Below are 16,807 nucleotides of genomic sequence, written 5' to 3'. Positions count from 1 at the left end.
AATCATTGATATTTTATACATTGCCTAGGCATTGTATACTTTGCCGGATTGTCTGTCGGCAAAGTATATAATACACCTAATCCGGCCTTTCTTAGTGTAACAAGTACTTCAATTTCAGTTCTGCTTTCATTGTTTTCTGGTAAGAATATCCTGTGCTTTATTTTGTAGTTTTGTTCTTTCAGTTTCAAATGCGTATTCATTAATAAAGGCTTCTCATCTTGTGCCCTTTTAACACTTTGCGTAAATGGGACTGGTCATTCTGTATAATGGCTAGGAATTATATAGAATGCCTAGGAAAAGTATGTAACATTTTCACAAAAAACGTATATTTCCTAGTTTGCCTCTAAAGCATCAGGCATTCTATACATTACCTAGGCATTCTATACAATACCGGGAGTTCACACTTTGCCGAATGCCTAGGAATCTCATCTTGTGACCTTTTAACACTTTGCGTAAATGAATGAATGAATGAATGAATGAATGAATGAAAAACAATTTATAGCGCGCAACGTAGCCCAAGGGCATCAAGGCGCCCGACAAAGCCGAAATTAGAGTCACACGTCTCAGAGTACCGGGAACATGGCTTTAGGAATAAGCCTCACGGAAAAGCCAAGTTTTTAGCTCCTTACGAAAAAGTGTCAGAGAGGGTTGTCCGACCAAGTCAGGCGGAAGGGCATTCCAGAGCTTCGGGGCCAGAGTGGAAAAAGGCCTTCCCCCCATCTGGCCTTAGCAAATCTCGGCACTTGAAGGAGATTTTTAGTAGAGGACCTCAAAGTTCTGCTGGGGAGGTACTGGTCATTCTGTATAATGCCTAGGAATTGTATAGAATGCCTAGGAAAAGTATGTTACATTTTCACAAAAAACTTCATAGTTTGCCGAAAACCATCAGGCATTCTATACATTACCTAGGCATTCTATACAATACCGGGATTTCACACTTTGACTGTAACACATATAATAATCCACAAAGTGTATTCTGACTGCTAACGTTTACGTTTAAAAAAAAAAGAAAAAATCAAACTCTACCTGTATTCAACAACCTCAGTTGCCTTACCCCTCTTTAAATACTTCACGTTATCACAAGCAACAGCATTCCTATTCACTTCATCAATGTTATAATGATCGCGTATTTTGTTCTATCATATTTAGCAATATAATAAATATATCTGTATTGGGTTTGGGAGACTTGTTCTTTGAGTAAACATGTGATTATGTTATGAACTTAAACCCCAAGTCAAAGGTACAAAAGCAGGTTTAATTTAAACTAATGCATTATTTGCACGACTTCTGTTTCCAATGAGTGCTATCCTTTCTCATCTGATGTAAACCGTGATTTGCCTTTCTTTAAGTGGAAGTAACCTGACTGCACCTTAATCTCACTGTAAATAGCAGTTGTAGAGAATACATAAAGCTTTATCCAGGTGCCTGAAACATCACCCCTCTCATTGAAGGACCATGATCAGGTTTCTGCGTAAATCAACAAACATCCGTGTTCAATGTCAGGGCCTTCCTCAATTTGAACAATAATGTTTGCATCGAGAAACTCCTGTCTGATGCAAGAATCGCTTAGACACAATAGATTGCCATATGTTTACCTAAGGTATGTGGAGTCAGGGTGCCTGGAGTGATGGGTAATACTTAGGGCCAGATGCAGGAATGTAACTAATTTAGATTTGTAATTTTTAGTTTGACATGTATGGGTGTTTGAGGGCCAATGACTGCAATTGATGACATGCCTATTTTTTAACTCTGTACATAGAGATGGTAATCTGTGAAAAATAAAGACATTATACTAGGAGAAACATACATTTCCGTCTTTTACAAAACAGTTTTTCATGGTATGGTATATAATGTTATTTGTACTTATTAAGCACACCTGCAGAGATTCTGGGCACCGTGAGAACAATGAACCAGCTAAGGTTATAGGAGAATGGTTTGGGAATTGCCAGAAATAGATGGTTAGGACAATGGAGTGAAAGAGTAGACGGTTAAGAAAAAGTTAACTCATTACTAATGCAGGACGTTTGGTATTTATCTCTTTGTGGACACTAATCAGTGCTTTGCAGATGATTCTAGATTGGCTGGCCAGCCAATGGAGGGGGTCTATGAGAAGAGAGTGATGTGGGGCCCTCTGTGGTGGCAGTGTCCGCAAAGATGTTTTTTCAGAGTGGCAAGATAATTCGAGTTGTCATGGTCTAGTTTTCATTGAATGAGAGTGTTGACAAAAAAGTATGTATGTATATACATATGTACTCAGTATTAACATAGCATTAACCTAGCCTAAAGGCAGCTGAAGGCTGCACCGGATCCAATGGAAAGACACAGTTTTTATCTCATTGTAGAGGTAGCTGATTTCTAAGAACAAATGTGGACTGTTACCTCATCATGATGTAGTGGGTTTTAAAGAGGGGTCTTCTGCTCTTTCCTGAATTGAGGCAGGGTTAAGGCGGATATAATGCATACAGGGATGTAGTTCCAGATCCTGGGTGCATAGATGGAAAAGGCCTGTTGGCTCCTGCCAAGATATGGTTGAAATGTTTTCAAGATGCACAGTTGAGCAAAGCAGGTGTTGGCTGTTCTTGCAAGTGAAGTAGTGTGGCTCACTGGTTAGAGGCGGCAGACCCGAGAGCAGAGGACAGCCCGGGACCAGGGTTCGATTCCCGGCGCGGCAGGTTTCTGGACCAGGGTCAGCGGACTTGATAATTCTCTCGCCTCGGTGCCCACTCTGATCAGCGATCACACTCGGCAACTCTGGGCATTAGCTTGCCTCATCTTCACTAACGGCCCCACCAGACCGCCGGGGATGCCTGGTCTCACCCTGGAGATACCCATTAACGGACCATCTCTCATGGAAGCCAGGAAGGGTTTCGCAGCGGTCGAAGCGCCTTGGGACCCTCCGGGTAAGTAGTGCGCTATATAAATGCCTATACATTACATTACATTACAACCTGGAATTCCTGAATAGTGTCAAGTAGAACACTAAGGGCCAGATGTACAACCATTTTTATGGTCGCAAATGGGAAATCAGCCTGTTTGCGACCGCAAAAAAGGGAGGTGGTATATACAACGCCATTTTCAATCTATCAATCAGGGTTGCTAAGGTGCAACTACTCACCCATGAGGGTCTTAAGGTGCTGGGGGGAACGGGGTTGGCTCAGTTGAGGACTGGGGTCACCTGAAAAGCCAGGTCTTGAGGTCCTTCCTGAACTGGAGTAATGTGGGAGATTGCCAGAGGTTGAGTCAGTGACTCGCGAAATAGTGTGTGTGAGTCGCTATTAGGTAAGGGTGTGCCAAGGGCTCCCATCCTAATAGCGAGTCAGAATAGTATGTACCATTGTTTTGAGACCGCTTTTGCGGTCGCAAAACACTTGCAGTTTACCATCTACTTCAAGTAGGTGGCAAGCCACTTGCACACAGGATTCCCCTTTAGGATTTGATTCAAACATATTTTTTAAGAGCAGTAAGTGGTCCCAGGGACCACAACCTGGTTTAAAAAAAAAAATATATATATATATATATATATATATATATTTTTTTTTTAAACGCATCCCGTTTTCCTTTAAGGTAACCAGGCTGCAATTGAACAGAAAAGTTGCTTTATTGAAAAATCAAACACACACAGCAGGCTACCATTCCTGTGTTAGCAGGCTATTCCCAATAGGTTCCAAATTGCGACCTGCCTCGTGAATATTAATGAGGCAGGTCCCTTGCGACCCATTTGAAAAACGCAAACAGTTTCTCAGACACATTTGTACATTCCCTTTTGTAAATCACATATTGCGAGTCGCAAAACATAAACATTTTGCCACTCGCAAAATGGAATGGTTGTACAGCTGGCCCTAAATTAGTGAACTAACTTATCAGTGGCAGGTGTAGTGACAGTTGTGGAAGGAGGTGAATAGGATCCCTCTTGTGGCAGGATTCAGTTTGAGGAACTAATGGACATCATGTCTTGGCTCTGGTGAAGATGCATGGAGAGTCCAAAGATAAGATGGATGTCACATGCATAAATCTATAAGCAGACCCCTGTTTGGTGGAGAAGAGCTGCAAGAGGCAGCAGATAAAGGCAGAATATGAAATGCCAAAGAATAGCTCCCTGTGGGACAACAATGCTCAAAATTCTGTCATTGGATATGAAGAGGGATAATGCTCCAGCCTGAGTTCTACAGGTCAAAAAGGATCTGTTAAATACGTATTTGTGTCATAGCTGTCACCCTTTACTACACACATCTGAAACTCTAGCTGGGAGCTGCATTTTGCTACACTTTCTGCACACCTTTGTTAGATCTATTTGGGTGTTAGAAAGGGTGACAGTAAAAGAGTGACGGCGATCAATGAGTGCCTGATTAGGATACACACTGCTCCATGTTAAGCACATTGGTTTAATAACAATAAAAGACCCCAAAAGCATTGGTACAATATTTGACTGCAACATGTATGGTGGTGTCCTGTCCCGAGTATGGGTCCAGTGCCCACCGCACAGAACCATAAAGAGGTAGCAGATTCCATGCGGTCTCTGATGGTAGTACATTTACTAAGTTTCCTGGCCCTCATTCTCTGCTCTGATGAGGTGGGCACAGGGCTGAAAAGACCCATTGAGATAGCAGGTTAGTCCCTGATAGACTGATGTGAGTTGTAGTTTCCCTCAGCAGGCTGAGCCAAAGCTGAACGAAATACAGGTCAAATAAATACGAACAAATCTCACATTTTGATATCCAATAGGTTTGTTGTTTTCTTTTTTTTCTTCATGAAAGCTAAGCGGTTCCATTTGGTGGGGATCTGGGAACCAATAGCCATGTTTACTTTTATTTCATTTCATTTCTACTTTATTTAAAGAGGAGTTGGCCTTACGGCTAGGGCGCTTGACCTTGGACCTGAGGAACTGGGTTCGAGTCTCGGTAATGACGCTAAACATCCTGCGATTCTGGGCAAATCACTTAATCTCCCCAGTGCCTAACATAAATGTTTTAATTATTTATTTTATTTTTTTAATTTGTAAGGCGCGACAGCTACCCAAAAAGGGTTTCCCGGCGCCGAGACACAGCATAAAGATGGCAGGAGATTACTGGCTATTCTGGTTATTGTTCGAATAGCCAAGTCTTAAGGTGCCTTCTAAACCTGACATGGTTTTCCTCCTTTCGAATGTAGGGAGGGAATGCGTTCCAGAGGGATGGCCCAAGGTGGGCGAAAGATCTGCCTCCCATTCTTGCCAGTTTGAATCTTGGTACGCAGAAGTTGGCAGCTGATTGCGAGCGAAGGTTTCGCTTGGGAGTGTAAGGATGAGCCAAAGCTAAAAGGTATTTGGGTGCAGTACCTGCTTTGATTCTGAACATGTAGTTCAGGGCTTTAAAACGGATTCTGCTTTCTACCCTGAGTCAGTGGAGTTCACGTCGGTAGCTCGAGACTCCGGAATTTTTAGGGATTCTGCACAGTAGTCGAACAGCTGCGTTCTGGACAAGTTGCAATCGACTGACTACCGCTTTGTTGGAGCCAAGGTACAGAATGTTGCCGTAGTCAAGCCGTGATGTTATGAGGGCATTGACTACGGTTTTTTGAGTGGAGGAGGGCAGCATCCAAAGGATTTTCCTCAGCCATTTGATAATGGTAAGGCATAGGCCAACAACTTTGCTGGCCTGTTGGTTCATGGAGAGGGAGCTATCCATGATGACTCCCAGATTACGTACTTGAGTAACTGGGGTGGGAAGATTACCCATCTGGTTTGGCCAGTGTGAAGGGTTCCAAAGATCTCGTCGTTTTCCTAGAAGAAGAATCTCTGTTTTGTCTCCGTTAAGCTTTAATTGATTTCTTGTCATCCAATTAAGGATGTTTTGAAGCCCTAATTTGAGGAGAGATGGGGATGATGGACAAGATTCAGATAGGGAGAATATAATTTGGGAATCGTCGGCGTAGGTCATGAGGGTAAGTCCAGATCTTTCCGCTAGGTCGGCCAGGGGTCTGAGGTAAAGGTTAAAAAACAGGGGGCTCAAAATAGATCCCTGTGGCACTCCGTGAGGGGCTTTGAAGGTGTCGGAGCAGGCCAAGGAGGATGTTATTTGGAATGTCCGTTGCGCCAAGAAGGACCGAATCCATTCGAGCGCTTTCCCACGGACACCGTTTCTGTATAACGCCTTAATGAGTGTTTCGTGGGATATGGTGTCAAAGGCCGCGCTCAGGTCTAAAAGCACCTCGTGTCCTCATGTAACGTAACTGGTGCTATGTAAAACGCTCCGATACCTGATTCGGGTCAAGATCTAAAACTCTTCAAAAAAAAATGTTTTTTAATTTGGTGGGATCCCAATGTACGCAGTGCTACATAAAAGGTCAAATGTACTTATTAGCCCAGGTACAGAACCAGAGTATTGCATTTCACACTGGCCTAGTTGGTCTCACTTGGCAGGGCACCGCTCAGTTTCACCACTTTGTCCAACCAATTCATGCACAGCAATTTTCGACAGCTTGGACGTAATTTTGCAAATTGCTTGCTCGAGTGTCAGAGGTTAAATTGGAATATGCTGCTTCTCATTCGGGCATTTTGTCAATGTCACCAAACAGGAGAGCTTCATACAATCCAAAAGGTGCCTGTGGTTATCAAGAAGATGATGTAGTGCTTGCATTATCACAATAACTTGGGTTTTTGTTTTGAAAACAGTGGATTAAAGGAGCAGGCATACCTGATTAGGTATTTGCACTGCTCGTGTTCTGATTTTTTTAGGGGCAATCCCTTGGAAACGGCCTGTTGAAGGTGAATGTGTAGTGTGTGGATGACAAAGGAGAATGGATTCTTTCTTTTGCATTTTAAAGTGGGTGGAGGATTACATGTTCTCTCTCCATCATGTGGCTAGGTTCGCACTATACAAATGGCACATACAAACATACATTACCTTTCCCTTGCCCGTCATAGCTCCTCAAGCAGGTCAACTGTTTGGCCTATGGTGCAAGTGGCCGCTTGTCTATTAATGGATAGTTTATTTCTAATTTTCTGATGACGTGTCCTTCATGCAATTCTTAGTTTTGGGGAAGAAAATTAACCATGGAAAACTAATGCTATTAGGTTGATATGACTGAACTCTTCCCAAGTAATTCGAATACATGCCATTTGTGTACCTGCACAAACTCTAAAAGCATTTACAATTCTGGGTCAAGATTTTCTACTGTTGCAGCAATGTGTGCATCTACTCGCTTGTCCCTAATTTTGGGGGAGAATGCAAAGCACCATGCCCTCCGAAACTCTGTTGTAGTTCTCTTTCGCAACTGTAGGATAAGGGCTGGTGTGACAAAACTGATCAACATTTCTTTTCGTTCCTAGTGCAGCCCTGATGAAGTCTTACTTTTGTGCCATCCTTCTGACTGGACCTTTCAGAAAGTTGCTTGTAAAATCTGGATGTCCGCGATCCCCAAGGATGAAGTTTAAATTAGTAAATCCAGCCTTTAAATTCAACCGTGCCTAATGTCCAACCTACCATTATTTCAAAATCACAGATTGTTTGGGTAAAATGGCCAGTTATCTCCCCTGATCAGCAGAATTAATACGGTCCCATTCGGCTGCTTATTATGCTTAGGTCCTCATGAAGATTGGGGATACGTTGTGTATTGGATCCCAATAAATGCACATACTCAGAACTAATACATAAAAATTCTATCATGGGGATTCCCATCCAAATGGGAACAAAAAGTGGGTTTTGGTGATTCTTGCACAAAAACATTCCTGTCTACAACATAGGCACCCTTGCACCGGGTGCAAGGGTGTCTGCATTGGGGCTAGGCTGACGAAAAGACACCAGTGCAAGGGAAGAGGACAGAAATGCACCTTATTGGATAAATACAGTGCATTCCTGCCCTTTCCCAGTACGCAGGGCAGCGCGGCAAGGTGACTTGCTGCGCCATCAATTTCAGAAATATGCCCCTTAATGTTTACATTTGACAGTTGGGAGTATGTACTAAGGGCTGAGAGAGCGCAATTTGAATGAAACGTATGTATACGCCATATGTACAAGCCCATGGCGTAAAGTTAGCTAATGTAACTTGAGAAATGAGAAAATGTATCCGTACTTACTCAAGAGTGTTTTAGTAGAGATAGAAAGCCCCTATAGAGTATGGGCTATAATAGAAATGTGTGGAAATGCTTAGAAATATTAAATGCGTTAATCAGGTTCCATGTTATGTAGCTGCTAAATGAAGAAGGATGTGAAATGTAAAATGAAGAAACGTGCAGACCACATGGCACCGGGGAAGAACGAAATGAAACATTGCATCTTTCATGTAGCATGGATTCAATATTATTCAATGATTTTGCTTACATATACATTAAAGGCTGTATTTTATAGAAGTGCGTTGTATAACTTTAGTGTGGTAGGTTAGCATGTTGTTTTAAGCTAAAGAAATAAGGGTTCACAGAGTGCAGACTACTGCACATAATTTAGTAGGCCAGGAGAGATAGTGGGTCGTCTTTGATCTGCACGTGTGAGCTAAAGTCAAAAGCCTCGTTAAAATAAATTGCCAATGCTGGTTGAAGTTTTACGGCCTAGTCCGATAAGGGGAGCCTGGAATTTGGGGCCCTGCTTCGAAGTGTCTGTTTGCAGGTGCGAGGGGGGTACCAATCAAAAGCCTGATGAATAGAGCTCTGTTTGAGGAGATAGGCTCGGGTCCGGAGGAGTCGACCGGAATGTCATGGGGGTACCGGCACACTGGAGACGGCGCCTGGGAAGCAAGGTCAACTTAACAGACGATCCAAAGAAACGAAACTATGGAAAAAACCAGAAGCGAGACCACGTGAATTGTATACGTGGTGGGCGTCTCAAGGGGGTGTTCCACCCATACTGTGATTTTGTATTAGGGACAGCACCCCGGGGAGGAAGTAGAGCAGATGGCCTGAGGACCCTTAGAGAGCGGATGGGTAGGCAGAGAGGGTACTGCTACACGAAATAGGTTTCCATCTGAGACTAAGAGATTGAGCTTCTTCGGAAGTCCAACGGCTGACACCTTTTAGGTAAAGAATCTGTTAAGTAGAGATGTCACCTAGGATAGTGTAGGGTCAGTTTAACCTGATTCTTTTCTTTCTGTAAATGACGCGTAAGATCCATTTTGTGTCAATGATATTCAACTTACTGATTTTTGAATTGGTCTTAGTGGTTTTCTTCTGTCGATTGAGATCTCTCAGAGAGTTTATGTTCATCCTATTACCTGTGTATCTTTTGAACCTTATATTGAGGTGCCTGTACTTGCAACTGATTTTGGCTTTATAATAAATACTTAAAACTTTTCCGTAGTAAGTGGTTCTTTAGAGTTGCGTCAGTCTTTGGGGTTGATTTGACCTATGTAGGGTTTGCCTTTTACTCAATGACAGCCAATAATCGATCCAAAAGGGACTCAAGTGAGATAAGAATTAGGGTGATCAGATAATCGATCAAAATCTCACGTCCGCAGTTGGTAGCAGAGAAAGATGGTTGGCTTCTTGAGGAAGGCAACCTAGATCAGGTTAAGATTACCCCAAGGCCCCTAGTCATCGATGACCAGAAGAAGAGCTACCTGCCGAAGAAGGTGCTGACGGTGCGAGAGAGAAAAGCAGCAGAGACGGTCGAGAGTGAGTATAAGCGTCATGCGTTGCCAGATTGCGGTGTTTTGTGTTGTACCTGTGTTGTAATGTCAAGCGGAGTTGAATGCCTGTAGTGTGATTGTGAGACGGTTGTGAGCGCGCGCAACCGGTGAAAATCTTAAGTCCAGGGAAGGGCTTAAGTGGTTCGGGTGTATCGGACATCCAGAGTAATTGTCTACCATTGTGAAGAGGGTCATGAGGTACCATTGATCGCCCGTAGGACCGTGATAGGGGGAACGTAAGAGTGAGTGTATGAGTAACGGACGCTGGTCGGACGTTTACTGTGTGTAAGTAACCTATCAGTTAAGGCGATCGTCTGACCGTTCGCGGAAGACGTTTCGTCAGTTGAGGTGACAATTACAGTTAGACTGTGGACGTACAGTCAAGAAAAGTGATCGCTTGGTCGGAAGTAGTCATTTTTCGGTGTATGAATGGGACGCATGCATGACCGAGACGCGAGCTGAGAAAGGAGGGGAACTGCTGCAAAGGGGACGAGTGACGTCAGAGCGAGCCGCGCTGTGATAGGCCAGTTGGTGTAAAGCCGCGCTGGGATAGGCTGGTCAGCGAGAACCGCGCTAGGATAGGCTGATCAGCGAGAGCCGCGCAGGGATTGGTGGTTCGCCATCGGGAAGTAAACAAGGAAGTGCATTAAGGAAAATCGTAGATTTTGAAAATGAAGTGTTTTAAATGTCTGAGGGCGATCTTTAAGAGAGACAGTGGGAACTCATACGCTGGGGAAGAAGCCCCGCCGGAGGGTACACCAGCTCATTATATGGCTGTGAATGTTGGGTTACATACTATACTGTGGATCTCCGAGTGGAGCAAGATAACAGAGGGAAATGAGGAACTGACGTTCCCGAGATTCGGGACGTTTAGGTTAGAAGCATTGAACCAGCTGAAAGCAGTAATGCTCGCAACGAGACCTCTACCCAGACCAACACAGTTTGAAGCCCTCAATGCATGGTTCAGGGCAGCGTACGACCGGAGCCTGAACAGGCGCCAAGAGAGAGTGAGACGATCGGTAAGAGCAGTACAGGATGCCAAATGGGATGAAGAAGCTAAAAAATGGAGAGTGCAGAGAATTGAAGCAGATAAATTGTACCCAGTGATAGAAGTCACAGGAGAAAAGAAGCCTCAAGAGGAGGATGATGAGAGCGAGACAGATGACAGCCTAATAAATAGGTTATTACTGGACAGACCACCCCCGTACAATAGAGAGGCCGAACGTCCCGAGCCCCAGAAGGGGGACGGGGCCGGAAAAGGGGAATATAGACCACTCCCCATATCAGATTGGGAACCCAAGAAAGGCGAGGAAATACCTCAACCTAGTCCGGTACAGAGAGTAGTCGGAAGGTTTGTGGTACAAAAAGTGCCGGAAACAGAGTGTGCAAGGTCGTACCAACTACCGGATGCTCTACAAGTGCCTGTTACTATAGGTCCTGTAGTGTCGATCTACAACCCAGACAGAGCACGAGAGGAGGAACAGGTACGATTAGACAGGGAAAGAGCAGAGATGGAAAGCAGGAACAACACGATAAATTCACAAAGGCAGTTGCTAGGACCGAGAGGTCGGAGTACCCCATTGGATTCAGTAACGGATCCCTTAATAGAGCAGGGGGGTCAGAGAGGGCTGATGGATCTGAGGGGATCACGACCGAAATCCTTTAAAGAATTAAGAGAGTACCTGAAGGAATGGGATGAGGCTGTAGAGACTCAGAATAAGAAAATAGAACCGGAAGCCGAATGGAGAGGCCGAGATAACAAAATTCTCTCTCACTGCGGGGCTGGCGAAAGCAGTCCAGAGTGGGACAGAGAAAGTCAGGAAAGCCAAGGAGGTACCCGCCATACCATAGGTGACAACAGACAAATGCGCGAAGACAGGAGTACAGGATGTGGGGGGGTGCCTCGCCCAATATACAGTGAGGGAGAGCGAAGGACACAGGAGTACAGAGACAGTTACAGGTGCACTCACCATACACCGGGCGAAAATGTACAACATTGGAGTCGCTGGAATATGGAGAGTCGCGAGGGATCTCACCATGTATCCAGTGATCACGGACGGGATCGCGGGAACATGGAGAGCTGTGAGGGACCTTACCACTTACTGAGTGACACCAGACAGCAAGGGAATTGCGAAGGCCTAGAAAATAGCGGGGGATCCTGTCGTGTGTCTAGAGAGGCAGAGCCGAAGAGACAGAATGGGGTGGTGGGGAATAGAGCATTGTTCCACTATACACCTAGGGAAGATGGAAGAGCATGGGATTTAGAAAGGTGGGAACAAGGAAGGACTCCTCATAGTTCACCTGTGCCCAGGCGTAGGACTCGGAGTTGGGACGAGAGGAATGTAGACGGACCATCTAGAAGTGAGGTACTAAGGGCTGAGGTAAAGGCAAAAAGACTCAATGTAACGAGTCTAAAATCAGATCTAGATGAGATAATAGATGGCACATTGCCAATGGAGAGAATCCACCTGTATGAACAAGATGAGGTACTGTTTATGGCAAAGGATGTTACTCGGAAGGCGAGGTCAGTACATGAAAGATTATCTGAATTGGCAAGCAGGTACATGATAGACTTATCAAGAACTAAAGCATTACAGGGTAACCATAGACTGCATTGCACGGATCAGGACTTAGACGAAAGGAGGACGATTGGGTTGAAAATACACATAAAAGAACTGATTTTGGGCATAAGAATGTGGAGGGACTTGGATAAATGGGAGGAAAGATGGTCCAAGAGAGGGACCGTCAGAAGGAGCACAGTTGGGATGTCCCCAGAAGGAGGGACACAGAGAATGGAAGCATTCCCTTTGCGAGAAATCGCGAATGGGAGTTATGTCCATGTGCCCTGGAGTAGGGGGGACTTAGCGGCATTTACCAATTCTTTTCCTAAGCTGAGGGAGAACCCCGTGGAATGGTATAAACAGGTAGAGAGATTCGTAAAGATATCCAAAGTACTGTGGGTAGACTTGAACACCCTGTTTGACATTGTAGTGCCAGGAGATTTGTGGACGGCATGCAAGCTTAGCGTTGAATGGCCAACTTCTGAACCGGATAGGGATGCCCAGACAAACGGGCCATCAGAGAAAGTCATGGAGAAGTACGAGAGGGTAATGGCATGGCTGAAAGATAAGGTGCCGTTGCAGGACATAGATTGGGTTAAGATAGATCGAACCACTCAAGAACCTAAAGAGACTGTTCATGAGTATTATGAAAGATTGCTGAAAGCATTCAAACAGTACAGTGGGTTGGATGTAATGGATCCTAAAGATATAGGACAGTTTGTGTCAAAGTTCGTTCTGGGATTGAGACCTGACATCAGTTTGATGATCCAGCAGCATTTAATTTGTTGGCAAAACAAACCATTAGATGAAATTTTGAGATATGCAAGGTACTGCAGTGATGAAATAGACTCCAAAGCAAAGAAACTTAAGGAAAAACTGATGCTGGTACAGATGCAGTCAGCTGGAAAGGGTGGACAACGGCAACAGGGAACAGGGACTTTAGGAAGGAAGCAAAATAATCAGAATTAAGACGATGAGGAAAAACAGAGACCTAGAGTCGATATTGCGACATTGAAAAAGACGACCAGGTGTCACCAATGCAACGAGGTGGGACATTGGAAACGCGGGTGCCCCTATAATATTGAGACTGGAGAACTAGAACAGGAGGAGGACGAGGTCCAGAGCAGTTTGGCGAAGGGGTCGACATTACAAAAGGGAAAGTTTATCAAAGGGGGGACCCCGACTCCTCGAGCCCAATTCCCTCAACCACCCAGAATTGCGACAGGGGGAAAAACCTATAAGCAGATGCCCCTTTTTGTAGGAGGAGAAGAGTGCTACTACGTTGATCCCCTTACGGGACAGCGAGTGAATAGAGAGGAAGATTGTACCCTCGGGCAGCCTTGGAGGTAGACCAGAGGGGACCATACGTGGAGGCTGAAGTGGCAGGGTGTCCTACGACCTTTTTGGTGGACACGGGGGCCACTCGATCCACTCTGAGATCAGCAGTAGTCCCAGGTCTGCCAATGTCGGGAGAAACTATACAAGTGGTAGGAGTTGCAAATAGGAGAATGACTAATCCTCTGACGGAACCAGTATCAGTGAAAATAGGAAAATACAGTGATGAGCATCAGTTTGTAGTCTGCGACTCCAGTCCTGTGTGCTTGCTGGGAAGGGATTTGCTGTGCAAACTGAATTGTACGATATATTGCACGCCTCAGGGAGTGGAGGTACAGACTCACGATGATGACGCTGATTTCAAAGTTGCAAATTCAAGGGAGTGCGTGGAGCTATATCCTACCCTGACGGTGGAGGAGCTTCCATGGGACTTGAGAGGTGCGGTGTCATCCGAAGTGTGGGATTTCACTGGGGAAGAAATAGGACTGATCAAAGGGGTAGAGCCAGTAAAAATCATGGTAAAACCAAATGCTGAGTATCCAAGAACACCCCAATACAAGCTGACCCCGGAGACGATTGCAGGAATAAAACCTGTGATTGAATCCATGATTAAGCAGGGAATACTGAAGGAAATCGTGGGAAGTCCATGTAACTCCCCGATCATGGGTTTGCAGAAGCCTAGTGGGAAATACAGAATAGTGCAGGACCTTCGAAAGAATAATAACATAGTTGTTTCATGTTGTCCTGTGGTACCAAATCCATCCGTGATATTGTTTCAGATACCATTCCAAGCCGAATGGTTTACAGTGATAGACCTTTGCCAGGCCTTCTTCTTCATCCCTTTAGATGAGGAGAGCCAGTATCTTTTCGCTTTTAAGCTGGAAAATCGCGTTTTAACATGGTGTCGTATCCCACAGGGGTATACAGAGAGCCCATCAATCTTTAACCAGCTTTTGAAGAAAAATCTTGAAAGTCTAGTACTGCCAATGAACTCGGTTCTGGTTCAGTACATAGACGACCTACTTGTAGCGTCAGAAACTGAGGAAGCTTGCAAAATAGACACCATCACGTTACTAAATCACTTGGCGGAGAACGGACACAAGGTGTCTCCAAGCAAATTACAGTACTGCCTGACAGAAGTACAGTACTTGGGTCATAGGATTGAAAAGGGAAAACGGAAGGTGTCACCAGACAGAGTAGAAGCGATCATGAAAATGAATTCGCCCACGACACAGAGAGAGGTCAGGATGTTCTTAGGAATGGTCGGTTATTGCCGGCAGTGGATAGCCAACTTTTCACTGAAGGCAAAACCTTTGCAAAAGCTGACACACAAGGGGGCAAGTAATCCGGTACCATGGGACAAGGATTGTTTGATGGCGTTTCTGCAACTGAGGGAGGACTTATGTCGTGCCCCGGCTCTAGGGATGCCTGATTACGAGAAACCTTTCTTACTTTACTGCTGTGAAAGAGAAGGCTGTGCGTTGTCAGTTTTGGCCCAGATACACGGAAATGCCCGTAGACCAGTTGCATACTTCTCGGCTACCTTAGATCCAGTAGCCGCAGCGTTGCCCGGATGTCTCAAATCCGTTGCTGCAACGGGTGTCAGCATTGAGAGGTGTGAAAACATAGTTATGGGACACCAGTTAGTGGTGTATGTACCGCATTCTGTTGAACTGTTGATGACCAGGACCAAGACACAGCATCTAACAAATAGCAGGCTCACGCGCTATGAGCAAGTCATTTTGGCTGCCGAGAACGTGACTCTCAAGAGATGCTCTGTTTTGAATCCTGCCACCTTGATGCCACTTCCAAACGACATTGATGATGATGTATGTACAGATCATGACTGCCTTGATGTGACTGAACTATGCACCAAACCGAGACCAGATATCGTAGATGAGCCATTGACCGACCCCGATGAAATATTCTTTGTTGATGGCTCATGCGTAAGGGACGATATTGGTCAGCTGAGAGCAGCTTATGCCGTTTGCACAATCACCGGAGTGGTGGAAGCCGCTTGCCTGGAAGGAGTACACTCCGCACAGGTAGCTGAAATCATTGCATTGACACGTGCCTGTCTAGCAGGTAACAAAATTCGAGTCACCATTTACACCGATAGCCAGTATGGTTTCGGGGTAGTTCATGACTATGGGCAGTTATGGTCTCAGAGAGGTTATATGACCTCCTCAGGTTCTCCTATACGAAATGGAGAATTCGTTCGATTGTTATTGGAAGCATTGCAAGGTCCAGCAGCTATTGCCGTTGTAAAATGCACAGCCCACACTAGAAATACTGATTTTGTGTCACAAGGCAACAGGTATGCAGACGAAGTTGCACGTTATTGTGCGGAACAAGGATATTCTTTTACAGAGGTAGAAGTGAGTGGTATTCAGGAAAGAACCGAGTTAACCATGTTGTTGGAAACTGTAGACACTTGGGATGAGTTGAAATGTGTACAGGAGAATGCACCTGATTTTGAGAAAAAAGCATGGGAAACAGCAGGTTGTACAAGGAGTGAAATGGATTTTTGGATCTCCGCAGATGGGAGGGCAGTTTTACCAAACGAACTAGTCAGTCCGATGGCAAGGAGAATACATGGACCAGCACACATAGGTAGAGATACCATGGTGAGGGTATTCAGACAGACCTGGTACAACCCGAAGTTTAGAGTAGCGGCGGAAGCAGTATGTCAACGTTGTGTGATCTGTCAACAACTGAATGTAGGGAAGAGAACACCAGTCACATTGAGCCACATAGGGAGGTCTGGGGGGCCATTCAATAGAATGCAATTAGATTTTATTGAAATGCCAAAGTGCAACCGCCTCAGATACGTCCTAGTGATTGTCTGCATTTTTTCCAGATGGGTTGAGGCATACCCCACACGCAGGTGCGACACACTCACAGTAACAAAGTTATTGCTTAGAGAACTGATACCGCGCTTCGGGGTGCCGGCCTCTTTGGAATCAGATAGCGGAACACATTTCAACAGCGAAATTGTGAAGATGCTTTGTTCAGCCCTAAGTATAGATCAGAAGCTGCACTGTAGCTATCGACCAGAGGCTTCAGGGATCGTGGAACAAATCAACAGTACTATTAAGTCCCGACTTGCCAAAGTTTGTTCGTCGACATCCTTGAGCTGGCCTGATGCACTGCCACTGGTCCTTATGAGCATACGTAGCACACCAGACAGAAGGACAGGTCTCTCCCCACATGAGGTGTTAATGGGGAGGGCTATGAGACTGCCATCCATTCCAACTACAGCATTGTTGAACATCACAGATGATTTGATCCTGGACTATTGTAAGGGACTCTCTGAC

Source organism: Lissotriton vulgaris, chromosome 4_1, assembly GCF_964263255.1.
Source record: "Lissotriton vulgaris chromosome 4_1, aLisVul1.2, whole genome shotgun sequence".
Lineage (NCBI taxonomy): Eukaryota > Metazoa > Chordata > Amphibia > Caudata > Salamandridae > Lissotriton > Lissotriton vulgaris.
Note: the sequence above shows the minus strand (reverse complement) of the source record.